Source organism: Dasypus novemcinctus, chromosome 10 (genome assembly GCF_030445035.2).
Source record: "Dasypus novemcinctus isolate mDasNov1 chromosome 10, mDasNov1.1.hap2, whole genome shotgun sequence".
NCBI classification, from domain to species: Eukaryota; Metazoa; Chordata; class Mammalia; order Cingulata; family Dasypodidae; genus Dasypus; species Dasypus novemcinctus.
In genome coordinates, this window is record NC_080682.1 from 54,770,154 (window position 1) to 54,784,691 (window position 14,538).

The window sequence follows — 14,538 nt, forward strand, 5'->3', positions numbered from 1 at the left end:
CTGGTCATGCTCCTGAAGTGGATGGTAACTACTTCACAATATCAAACTCCTGCAGCAGCCAGCAGTGACTCAGTACAGCCAAATGTACAATGGATATCATCTCCACAATGCACTATGCACCAGGCTGGTAAAACCTACTCCCTAGTTTCTCTCTTGGGTCAACAGTGCTACAGCTTCTGTGAAAAACATACAAAGTGGGGCAATGAATACCAGAATACTGTAAGAAGAACTTAAACATAATTGGCGCTATAGCTTGCTCTCATGGAGAAATAACCTGTATGGTATTGCAAACCTGAAACTTAAAGCTATTAATTGCAGCTCAAGAAAAGACATATGCATTGAGTACTATGTTAATTAGTATTGAGTACTGTACCTCTATCCTATTCTAGATACATGTCTGATGACTATGATAATAATTCTAGTAAATCATATGCAAAAGGACACTGAGCATGTGTTAAAAGTCCTGATCAATTTCATTTTCTGAATAATTAATTAACATGTCTATAAGATAAAAATGGCCACCTTGCCTAAAACAAGTGAAGTCAACATCTTTTTAATTGAAAAAGCCACCAAATTAACTTGCAGGCAACCTCTCACAGTCTTTACCACACCAGGTAAAGAATGTGCTTGAGCCCAGGGCCACCAGTGGCTTACAGGTAGTTGGTTAATTAATACCAGGCTCAAAGTGTGAGAGTGTGTCAAACTCTCAACCCAGGTTTCCCTCCTACCCCTTATTCCAGCACCTGTACTAGTACTTAAAGTTCCACAGTGTATCTAAGATAAACAAACTAGGGCAGCTAGCTTGGGGTTCACCCTAGAAACCAACGGGTGGCTTGTTGGAAATGTTCAGGTCTACCTGCCAGGAACAATTCAGTGAAAAGTCCTTCATGAACTTCATCAAGGTGCTCTCTTAAGAAGGAATGCCCTAACCAGCTTAGCCAAACAGGTTTTTAAAAAAAAAAGCCTGGTAAAAACAGTCAAAAATTTATCAGGAGTTGCTCAATTAAAGTCAGAATATAAAAACTTTACACTGTAGTTCTGATCACTCCCACAGCTATTAAAGCTAAAGGACTATCCAGCTTGGTGTATTAATCCTGAATAAAGTCAGCTACCCAAGAATGCCAGTTCACCAGAAGAGCCTGATGAAACACATGACTGCCAGTCATTGGACAGCCTGAAATACCTCTTCAAAAACAAAGCTAAGTAGTGTCTATGTCAGAATCAACAGTTTCCTTTAACTCTAGCCCAAATGCCTATTGCTAAAAAAAAAAAAAAAAAAAAAAGCAAACCAGACTTCCCTTTAAAAACCTTACCTCTTTTCATCTCCTTTGGCTTAATTGAAGAGAAAAATGCCTCTTCTCATTCCTCTCCTCTACTGTAAAAACTGATATTGACAATTTGTACCTAACCCCTTTGTCTATTGCAAATTCTCTCTGAAGTTGACCAACAGCATAAAATAACTTCAGTATGTGTGTGTGTGTATATATATACATACTGTTCCCCACCAACTTTGGGAAGGTGCTGCCTTTGCAGGCACCTGGCCTTTTCTACTCCTGTGGTCCAGTGTCCTCTTAAAGGGACCATGTATTCTCAAAATTCTAATTGAGTTTGTTTCTTCCAGAATGGGCATCTTGTTGGCCATGTGAAAACTTCATCCAGTTTCATGCAGGATGCCAGATCCATCTTCCTCCAATCAAAATAAAATAATAGGGTTTTTACACTTGTTAGGTAGGAACTACAGCCAATAACCAATAGGAAGTAACTACAGAAGAAAGATCATCTCCCTTCAGCACCCATTTAAGATTAAAGATGTAAACTCTCTGAGGGGGGAATGAAGCAGGCTAGTAAGATAGACAGATCTGGAACCTGGCAAGAAGTGCATGTGGACATCAGTAACCCCCAAGATGGCTGCTGGAAGACCCCCACCCCCAGGATTCTGCTATCCAGAACAAAGACTTCTTCCGAGAACAAGGAAAAGCCCCAGATATTCCCCAAGGACTTTATCATTGGGCCCTCACTGGAGGGTTGATAGGTGGGGTGATCAATCAAAACAGCAAACAGCCGAAGCTCCTCCCATGCTCTCATCATACTTCCCTGCTTCCTCCCCTTAGAAATAACTGGAGTACGTGCTTTAACAAATAATGCAGTAAAAACACAGACAGTAACCCACCTCATAACTCAGGAAATAGTGATGCCAAAGCATAATAAACTTAAGCTTGGTCTCAAAGGGGGGCAATATAATATAGCCTGTGCATGAATTCAAAATTATCTGATTCTTAAGCCCCTTCTTGATATAGATGTGGAGTGGACACAACCATTCCAAGGCCCACAGGATGGAGGAATAGAGTATGGATTAGAGTGGACTTAACTGATATCCTAGTTATGAACTATTGTGATTAGTAATCGAAGAAAATGTGGCATTGGTGTGGAGAAAGTGGCCATGGTGGCTGCTGGGGGTAGGGAATGGGAGGAAGAGATGAGATGTGGGGGCTTTTTCTGGATTTGGAGTTGTCCTGGGTGGTGCTGCAGGGACAGTTACCGGATACTGTATGTCCTCCTATGGCCCACTGGGTGGAATGTGGGAGAGTGTGGGCTATGATGTGCACCATTGACCATGAGGTGCAGTGAGGCTCAGAGACGTATTTACCAAATGCAATGAATATCTTATGATGATGGAGGAGAATGTTGTTATGGGGGGAGGAGTGGGGTCAGGGGGGTGGGGGGTATATGGGGACCTCATATTTTTTTAATATAATATTAAAAAAATAAATAAAGACAAAAATAAAAAATAAAAATAAATAAAAATAAAAGGTAGTAGACAAAGCACACTTTAAAAACAAAATGATCTGATTCTGTATCCAAGTGTGCCCAGTTATGAAAAAGCCAATTAAGTAATATAGACCCTATAGGCTTTAATTTTCAGAAAAGATGTAGACTGAATATGTATTCAATGTTACATCCAGACAGAAGGTGGGCGATACGTTAATTCAGGTTTACCTGGAATGTGGGAGATATGTTAATTCAAAACCTATCTGGTACTCAGACAAACACTTAAAACTCTAAGAAACTAACAAGGAAAAGTCCTTTTTTCATAAAAGCACCATTTGACTCCCCCACACCTATATCCTCTGTATAAAAGGAACCCAGAAATCCTATTCAGGGCTCAGGTTTTTGGACAGGAGCCCTGGGCCCGGCCGGTCATTAATAAATTTTTCCTTCTCAATGATATTCCTGAATCCTGGCCTTCAATATATGATCATTAAATCTCTCTGCTTCTACAACAATACCTTGAAATCCCATGCTCTTAGCCTCTTCACATACTGCCATCCAAGACAAAAGAACCCATGGAAACTTTTCAGTCTACAGAAGTCACTAATGCTCCAAAAATAAAATGTTTATTCTTAAAGGTGTTCATCTGTAAAATGAAGCTAAAAATGGGCTTTTTTGTTTTTTTCACTAAAATATCTCCATCAATCAAGGCTGCTACAAAAAGTTTACAAATTGGGCACTGCAAAACTCTTTGGGATGCATTTCACATACCTGTTACATATCCAATAACATTATTGTGGGATATTTAACTATTACATTCCTAGGGATGTCTTAATTAATTAGCCATCATCAAAAATCCCCATACCTCCAACATTCTGATGAATATCTTATTTTATTTTATTCCACATAAAACTTCTACACGTGTTCATTATGTGTAATAGCCAAAATGTGGAAACAACCCAAAGGCTCATCAACTGAATAATGGATAAATAAAGCATGATAGAGCCACAAAATGGAATACTGCTCACAATTTTAAAAAATGAAGAACTGATACGTGCTACATCATGGGTAAACCTTGAAAACATTATGCCAGGTGAAGGAAGCCAGTGACAAAAATCAGCACATTACAAGACTCCATTTACATAAAATGAGTAGAATTAGAAAACCTATAGAGACACAAAGTAGTTCAGTGGTTGCCCCAGAATGCCACATTCTTTAAGGAAAAAGCATTGCCTGACTGATGCCTTGACCTTGGATTTCTCCTCAAAACCACGAGCCACTAAATTTCTGTTGTTTAAACTAACCCGCTGTATGGTATTTGTTTCTCACAGCTAGGAAACTAAAACAGTGTTCCAATGCAAAGATTTCTTCACTGACGTTGAAGGATATTCCTGTTTAATTGCCCTATCATTTAAAGAAAAGGCCTGCTTATGATAATTCCAGACCAAAAATACAATATATTAACCCCGTAGTATATTGCTTCATTCTTAAATATAGATGGATCATCATATATTTATGAAAAACAGTAATATGAAAAGAAAACCCAAGATAAACAGAAAAAAAATTACACCAGAGGATACAAAAAATTTAGGGGTATAGGATAAATTGAAAAAGAAAGAAAGAATCAGGTCAGGTGGTAATGGAATGACTGTGGGTATTTTGAGAATCTAAGGGAGAGCTGAATTTGATAAGCATTTAGTTTGAGTAGAACATATTTATATATTTTGCAGTTATTGCTAGCTTTTCAGAGTGGAACAGTTTCCAGAATGGAACAGTTTCCAGTAATACTTTCCCTGCCCACTGTACCAACTCATCCAGTATCATAAACACAAAGATACAGAAAGAGATTATACTGAAAAATTACTCTGCACCAGAGCAATGTAGGTAACAGAAGAAGAAACTGGTTTGAAAGGAGAGAGCCATAAACTAGAGTCTGCAGAAAATTCTTCCAGTCATCAAATAATGCAAAATTCTAAGTAAAGGAGACAGAGAAACCCTCTCCTTTTAGGAAAATACTTAATAATGTGACATTTACTATTATAAAGGTATATTATGGATTGAATTAAGTCTCCCAAAAAGATATGTTCAAGTTCTAACCCCCAGTCTCCTGAATATGATCCTATTCATAAATAAGCCCTTTGTAGATGTTATTAGTTAAAATGAGGTCAGACTGGATTAGGATGGGACCTAATCCAATATGACCAGGGAAGAAGAGGAAATTCAGACACAGAAAGAGAGACATGACAGCCAGATGATGAGACAGAGATTGACTTAGTTCTGCCCCAAGCCACCCCCAGAATCCTACAGACTCCAGAGGGCACACGGCGCTACCAAAAACTTGACTCTGACATTTAGCTTCCAGAACCAGAGGACAATAAATTTCCATTGCTTTAAGCCACCCATTTTTTGAAACTTTGTTATGGCTGCCCTAGGAAACTAAGACAAAATACTACATATGTTTTTCCTTTATTTAGCAAAAAAACATGAAAATATAATTTATTGGAATTCTTTTGTTTTAGGGCACAAACCTATAAATGGTGAATACGTCCATGAGGTAAGCCACATAGTTTATGCATTACAACTATTAATAATAAAACACTAATTTCAATCAGCAATTCAAGACAAAAATATTATGAAAAATATGTCTTCATATGAAGAGGTGATTGATATAAGCAGTCAAAAGTTGCATATAGAAAAAAGGTGTTATAGAGGTTATGTGATTAAGAAAAATGTTGTTCTTTTTCTACATTTGATATTGGTGACATTTGCCAGCTCTTTAACATTCATAATTTATTGTGACTACCTTTCGGTTTCTAAATAAAATCTTCATGCCCATTTTTTTTTTCATCATTGTGTATTCTGTTTTTTGGGTTTTTGTTTTTTTTTTTTTTAACTTTACTTTTAAAGATATTTTAGGTTACAAAAAAGTTACATTGAAAATATAGGGAATTCCCATGTAGCCTACTCCCTCCCCCTCTCACATTTTCCCCACTTAATAACATCTTACATGAGTGTGGAACATTTGTTAAAATTGATGAACACGTATGGAAGCATTGCTACTAACCATGGTCTGTAGTTTACGTTATGGTTTACACTTTGAAGAATGTAATTTTATAGGTTTTGACAAAATGTGTAATGGCCTGTATCGGTGAAGAACAATTCAAATGCCCTATGCTCCATCTATTCTCCCCTCTTCCTCTCCTTAGGTCCTATTTGTAACCATTATCTTTACATCAGTGTTACGAGTTCTTCTGTTACTACAATGATAATGAGACTTCTCTGGTCCATGCTTGCATTCCACCCTTATGTTTGTTCATTCCTCAATCCTGAAGATTTGGGGAGGGTGATGCATTTTTCTCAAAGATGACACCAATGGAGCTTTCCGCCCCACAAAATCAGGGCCCTCTCCTTCCCTCAACCTCATCTTTCCTTATCCTCTATCTTATATCCTCTAGTTTTTCCACCTCTAAATCTGCTCATCTTAACATGACCTTCAACTCACCATATCACTCTCCCAGGAGCCCTATTTATTCTCAAGATTCTACATCACAAATCTCAAGAGCAACTCTAGTAAAAGAACTCTTTTTAGAGGAAAGGAGAGGGAAAGAAATTGAATTAGCAAAACAACATTCTCTTTGGTAACAATAAGGCACATAAGACTGTGAACTCACTAGGTTAATATTCTTATATATGCCCAACACATACAATCTTCTGTACCACAGGTTTGCACCAAATTGGGGAACAGCCACGCTCTCTAACCCAGTGCCACCATCTTCTTCCAAGCTCAAGACTATGCCTGAGTTTAACTTATCTTCTCTCAGAGTTGATTCTCTCCCACTGGCCCCACAGTTCATCTTGGCAATTTAGCTTCCTTCAGGTGCCCTTCAGTCAACCAGACATACATAGTTAAGACTGCATTCCAGGTGTTGATCTGTTTGGGTTAGTGTCCCCAAAGGCCCTTCAATTCCAGTGTGAATCATTCAGTATCAATAAATTCTGGCACTGAATTGGAAGAGGGCAAACCAGCCGCACACTCTTGAGATGCAAACACAGCATTGCGTTATACATAAAACACAGCTCACTTTCATTTCACAAGGGTTCACCACTATGCTGTGGATGGAACGCCAAAGAAACAGAAAGTGTGAAGCTTTATTCTCTCCCTGGTACTCAGAGGCAGAGTGATTTCTTAAATGCTCCCACTGTTGTATACAAATGATATTGATCTCACAGTTGACTCTGAAAACTGGAGCTGGTATATTGTATTTTTTAAGCTTTCTTCTCTAAATCCAAGCTGGCAGTTTGGGGTCAAATACTGCAGAAGCTTTTTCTATCGATAGCTCATTGAACAAGTGTGGAAAAATCCTAATTTACAGGAATGCAGTTAACCATAGCTCTGAGTCAACTGGACTATTTTGCTTGTTCTACATTTAATGAAATGTAAATCACAGAAATACACCTAAGTAAAAAAATATATATATAATAACCCAAAAAGCTTTTGTGAGAAATTAGTGCCCCCCAAACTGATTTCAAAATGTCCTATGGACATTGATTCTTCATCTACATATTCTTCCCTTTTTACAAATCCATGATGGCCTATAATATAACATCTCACCATCAGAGTCCACTATTTCAATATACTATTACTTAAAGCAGAAAAATGGGAAAAATTTTTTGAAAAAAATCTAACAAGAGCCAAAATGAAAATATTTTACTTAACCCTCAGTGGGGCAGATAATCCAATTAGCCCCTCATTGCTTAAACATTTTGACTAATCAAACTTTTATTGTGTAGGAATTTATAATTTAAAATAAAATTGTTGTCCTTGGCTTAGATAATTATGTGGAAGATTTAGTAATTCCAGTAGTTTAAATAGAATGGTCTTCAATAACCTCAAAAGGAAAAAAGTTTAAAATAACCCAAGAAGGTTCACTTTGGGGCCATCTTCTTCTTTCTTATGCTCATTATTTTTAATGATACTGATAGTAACGGTGTCAGTCTATGGCATATATTGTCTTGCCAGATCATGTGTTACCCTTTTGTAGAGTGTCTCATACTATTTAAATATTTAAATATTGTACTATTTAATTTTAAATATTTAAATATTGTACTATTTACGTTTATTTAAGTAACTTTAGAAAAAAAACTGGTGGACCTTTTTTACCTTTTTGTTCCACTCGCATCTCACACAATGCCTAAGATATAATAGGTTCTCAATAAAATGTTACTTTTCTTCTTGTATATGTGGTCATTTGTTAGATACCATGAATCACACCTTACCCAAAATAGGTCAAATGGCATTTTAACATGACATGAATAAAACAATAGGAAGAAAATCTCAGATGTTATCTCATTAAATGCTAAAACATCCTTAGAGATACCATTTGCAAGTCAATTCTCATTTTACGGAAAAGTTTGAGAGTCAGAAAGGAAAAAGTTGTCCAGGTTTACACATCTGGAGCAGGCATGCAAAACTACACCAAAGCCCATTTCCTGAAAGAGCTGCTCCTGTAAAAAGAACAGAAAATGAGGCATCCTATAGAAAGTGCCCAACAACTGGAACAGACACTTACCTTGAAGTTGATATAAATTTAAGCATATAACAAGAGGGTGCATGCTTTATATATTTATTTATTTCCTTATATCATGTTTAATTTTTCTTGTACCCTACTCCATTAACTGATAATAAAAATTAATATTCAAATATTGTGGTTTGCCTCCCTTTCCCACTCTATGAGATCATTCAAGAATCTTAAGTGAACCTAACAACAGAGTGACAAGAGAGGGCCTGCATTCTTAGTCAAAGGGCATTAACACACACTTTTTTTTTTTAATATATTTTTTTTATTACTCTCTCCTCCCCCCCCCACCCCGGTTGTCTGTTCTCTGTGTCTATTTGCTGCGTCGTCTTCTTTGTCCGCTTCTGTTGTTATCAGTGGCACAGGGATCTGTGTTTCTTTTTGTTGCATCATCTTATTGAGTCTGCTCTCCGTGTGTGTGGTGCCATTCCTGGGCAGGCTGCACTTTCTTTCACTCTGGGCGGCTCTCCTTATGGGGCCCACTCCTTGCACGTGGGGCTCCCCTACACGGGGGACACCCCCACGTGGCACGACACTCCTTGCGCGCATCAGCACTGCACATGGGCCAGCTCCACATGGGTCAAGGAGGCCCAGGGTTTAAACCACAGACCTCCCATGTGGTAGGCGGAAGCCCTAACCACTGGGCCAAGTTCGCTTCCCAACACAAACTTTTGATGTCACTCCTTTGTGCCTGTAGTTGAGTCTGGGAGTCAGTCCTCCAACTGACAGTATTCTCAGTTCTGCATGGCTTCAATGTGGGGGTGAAGGATGCCCATAGTGGGTCTTTTTCAGAATCCCTCTGAGGGACACCTGTACCTGGATCCTTACCACCATCTTTCAGCCCCCTGTGTACAGTGCATAGTGTCCAAGGCATCCTGTATCAGTTGCCTATGTGGATGCTTTATACCAGTGGGGTATACTCTGCCCTACCAGAATATCCAGGAAAAAAAAAAAAGGTAAACTCCTAATTATAAAATTAAGATCGTGAAAATAAAAATAAAATTTGTGATAAAACCAAATTTGTGATAAAACTCTTCCCATCTTTCCCTCAGGAAAGAGAGGTGTGTATGCATTTCTCAAGAACTTCTGGCTTTGTGCCCATTGAGGGTGTCATGGATGGGTGGTTCCTGAGGTAACAAGATGAACACACATAGTTGATGTAAAGAGGCAGAGTTGTGAATAACTTTTTGGTACATTTGAGTTTCAATTTTTTTGTAAGGTAAACAAAAAAATTTCGCCTAATATATCAGCTCCCTAATCCCTATAACCTGTGAAAATGTTGCCGCACATGGCAAAGAGGAATTTGCAGATGTGGTTTAGGTTATGGACCTTGAGATGGGGAAATTATCATGCATTATCTGGGTTGGCTCAATCTTATATGAGCTCTTAAAAAGCAGAGAACTTTCCTTGTCTGTGGTTTGTCAATGGAAGAAAGGTCAGAGAGATTCAACTTTGATAGTTTTGAAATAGATAAAATGAGGCTATGAGGCAAAGAATGTGGGTGGCCCCTAGATGCTGGAAAAAGCAAGGAAAGAGATTCTCCCCTAGGGCCCTGACAACCTTGATTTTAGACCAATGAGACCATTATCTGGTTTCTGACCTACAAAACGAATATAATAACTATGTGTTAAGTCACTAAATGTGTGCTAGTTAGCGATGCCAATAATAGAAAACTAATACATGTTTACTGTAGATGTAATCTTAAGTAGTTGTAAATTAAACTTTATAAATGGAAACATTGCATCAAGGAGTCATTAAATTTACTTAAACTTTTTCAGCATAATACTTGCCCTTCATTTTAAAAATTAAATAGTACAGAAAAGTTTATAAGGAATATAAGTAGGTCCCTATCTGTATCTACTCTGTCCTTACTCGCTGTTCTACTTAACCGTAAGTAACCAATTTTAATTAACTGTTTCTGTTTTTTTTCAAGCTCTCCATGAGAACTTTGCATCTCTTAATGATGTGTTCACTCTGCTATTTCTTAATTCATTAATGTCTTGCATTACTGTATGACTTCCTGTTACTATAGAGGAGGTTTTAGCTCATTTATATCCTCTTTTCAAATTCCCTTTCTCATATAGTCTTTCTATTGCCTACATACTCTAGTTATTAAAAATGCACTCCAGCATTTCAATCACGACCCATCAACCATAGCAGCCCCTGTTGCCACCACGTTCTGTGATAAACCTGCCTCTATCCCTACCTGTCCTTTCACTTTCTGTGAACATGCCTCTATCCCTACCTGTCCTTTTACTTTCTGTGAACATGCCTCTATCCCTACCTGCCTTTTCATGTCTCATACACACACTAGCTCCAAGTTTCTATCATGCGTGATTTTGTTTTTACATTTCAAATTAACCTTTGAAGTCTGTTCTGAAACCAAGTCTTGAGATTTGTACAATAATAAACAGGATTTATATTATTGTGACTGAGTAAATATTGTTCACAACAGAGCTAAGAAGTTTTTCCTGATTATATTTTCTTTCTTAGGCTTTTATTTATCTTGATCTTTTTATCGACACTTTCTTCTTTCCTTGCATTGTTTGTCATTTTGAATCCTTAAATTTTTTCACTTTTCCAGGTAATACCGAATCTCTTAAATACCCTCCTGGAATTTTTAAGTCCTCTTGCTCTTCTTGGTTTACTACATCTTTTTACTAGAATATATTCACAAGTACTTTCCTTAAAAATGATGTGTCTGATTCTTACAAAAGGTCTTTTTTCTACTCTCACTTTTGATCGATACTTTGGTCGATTATATATTCCTAACTGAGTACCATTGTCCCTCAGAATATTTTTAACATTTTTCTTGAAGCTTAATATCCATACAGAAATGTGCCCAAATTATAATTTTATAGTTTCACGAATTATCACAAAGTAAAGACAACTGTGTAACTCCTGAAGCTCCCTAATATCCCTTTCCAGTCACGGATTCTTCTCTCTTCCCCAAAAATAAACACTATCCTGATTTCTGACACCACATTTAAGTTGTTCCGGTCTGCTTTTGAACTATAAATGAACTCATTCATTCATGACAATTTTCACATCTAGCTTCTTTTCCTCAACATTATGTTTGGAATATCCATCTGTGTTGTATCATAGTGCTACACCATTATGCATTACTATTATACATTATATATTATGATAAATTATAGATTATATGAATCTATTAAAATTTATGTACCCATTCTATTGTTTATGGACATTTGGATCTCTAATTTGGGGCTATTAAAGTCACACTAAAATGATATTCTTATGCATATCTTTTGGTTCATATATGTATACATTTCTATTAGGTATATTCCTAGAAACAGGATTGTTTAAACTTCATTAGATGCTGACAAACAGTGGTCCAAAGTGGTTTTAACAATTTACACTCTCACCAATGGAATGTGAGACTACCAGGTGTCTTACTTCATTGCCATCTCTAAATATAATTAGTCTTTTTTTAAAGATAGACATTTTGTTGAATTTTCATAAAGTGAAGCCCACCACATAAGCAGATGGCCCATTTGTACATGAAAACATTTATGCTTATAAAAGCATAATAGCATGAGGGGTACATCCTGAAAGTGGAATTTTAGTACATGTTTGCAAGATCACCATTTTATCCCAAGGCCTTCTAGCTCTCCACTCCTTACTTCATTCCATCTAGCGCCACCTTAGAGTATTGTGGTGAAAACTGGTCAAACTTAAGAAACTTTTGTGACCATGTGATGGCCAGTAGCACCCTACGGACACATGTGTTACTCTATTTCAAACTTGACTATCATCAAGTCAACTCACATCCTATAATGAATAGTTTTAGGGGATGATTTTGATGTTAACTTTCTTGGGACTTATGTTATTTCAGACTCACCATTTAAACTCTAGATTTTAGAAATTTCTATCCATTACTGTATCTCAAAATTTACACAATTTATATTAAAGATTACATACATTTTTAAAGGTCCCAGATTACTTATATTTTACATATCAGGAAATAAAAACTAAATTAATATCAAAGGATCATAAAACACTCAATTGAATGATAAAATAATTCAATGTATAGCAGAAGAATTATAATTAACTAACTGGGAAAGAGAATTTTTTAAAACTATCAGATTAACCTGAGTCCAGTCAGGACCTTCATGCACTGGGTAAATATCAGCTGTTAGTTTGAAAAAAAGTGGAAAGAATGGAAATGATTATAAAATTTTCTGTTCTTCTGAATAGCTCCTTCTTCATGTTTTGAATTTTAGGACTTCCTGTGGTTAATATTTTGCCTAAAATATTATTGTGTACAATGCATAAAAATACCATGTTTTAAAGGAATAATTTCACTGGAGGAAAATGGTCCCTTTTACAAAATTCCGGACAGTACTTGATGAAAAAGAAAAGATGCAGCTTTTCTTTCTAGTGTAATAATATTGTCTTCTTATTCTTATACTGGATAATATCGTTCTAGAGATGTTTCCCCTGGAATCTAAAATAATAAAAGTCAATGGTTTGGGAATTCACCTCCATGGTCATAATTTTCATTTTTATAGTACTATATAGTGTCCAAAATGTTTCTATATAATTTATCTCATTTGATTCTGAGGGCAAACTGTAAGGAATATATTCACATTATTGTCACTGTTTTGTAAAATTACAAGGTTCAGAAAGGATAATTGACAACTCGAGATTATACATATTTCATTTGGAAGAGATGAAGCTAAAGCCAAATCTCTTGTCCCCAACTCAAGTTTTCTTTCTATTGACTTTCTGTCAACTTTCTACTGACAGACAAAGAACCAGTGACTATGGGGAGAAGGCATTAACCTATGAGTAAGGATGTCAGTTGCTGAGGTCAGGAAGATATTTGGTCTCAGTTAAAAAAAAATTTCATTGTCATTTTTACATTCTTGTTTTACATATGCAAAAAAATACAAATAAAGTGAAAAATGAGGAATAAGGTAACTCACTGACAACTGTGTTCTTTTCAACTAGCAAAACTAAAACTGATTAATTTAATGGTATTTAAGTGGAGGGTAAGAGACAGAGGTCTTGGATATGACTGTGACTTGCAAAATCATCTGGGGAAAAAGTGACAGCATAGCAAACCAGTAAGAGGTTCAAAGTTGACAAAGAGAAAAATGGGAGTTTTTCTTAAAATTGAACCAAAGTTCTGAGTGGACCAGGTTTAGACATCATGGTAAGCACAGTCTAAATTACATATATTACATATATTACATATATTACATATATACATATACATACATAAATGTTTGTATACCCTGTCTTGCCACTGTGGAATTTTAAACCCTACAGTGTGCAGTAGATTTTTTAGCAGGATGGGGCAATATACATAAAATATTTTCCTTCTGAATTCTCCATTAAATTCCCACCCTAATTTGTTTTTTGGTGTATTAGTTCATATAACCTCTGTAGGGAGACAGATGTTCCTTCCAACTTGCCTCACACACTGAATAGTTCCCCTGTGCCAAAACCTTTCAGGAAGATGAAGAAATCATTGCAAATAATTTAATTCTCTTTGCCTGTCACAAAAAAAAAATACACAAATAAGGCTTTTGCTTAATGAACACTTGTCAGATGGAGAGAGAGCAGAAAGAGAAATGGTATTCACTGAAATATATTTATTGATATTCAATTAAATAAAAGAAAACTAGGTGCAGTCTAGCTGAGCATACTATTTTAAAAAGACGGACTTCTCTCCAAAGGTTTTCCACATAAATTGTCGAGCTTGTTGGACATAATCAACTTCCCAATTTCAATAAAAATAAGTATAGCTGATTCTATCTTGACAAGTTATCAATAAATAATGCTCTTATAAAAACTCCTGTTGCTGGTAAAATACATACAGAATTTAGACTCCTAAAATATTTGGCCCTGTCTCAATTCTTCCCATCATTTTTCACCACTGTGAGTGCAGAGATCATATCTATCTTGTTCAAAATTTTAATCCCTGTGCTTAGTATATTGTAAATATCGACAAAGAAGAAGTAAGGAAGAATGGAAGGGAAGAGGGAAAGCACACAGACAAAGCAGGACTATGTTTATAAGAGGCTGTCAGGAGTTGGCTGGCCAATGACATCAAGGCAGAGATCCAGTTTGAGTTCTGTGGCTTATTTACAGCTGTATTCACGAAAAGCAGTGCTATGACAGTAACAGCTATGCCCAGAAGACACACACACTTATGCTTGTGCAC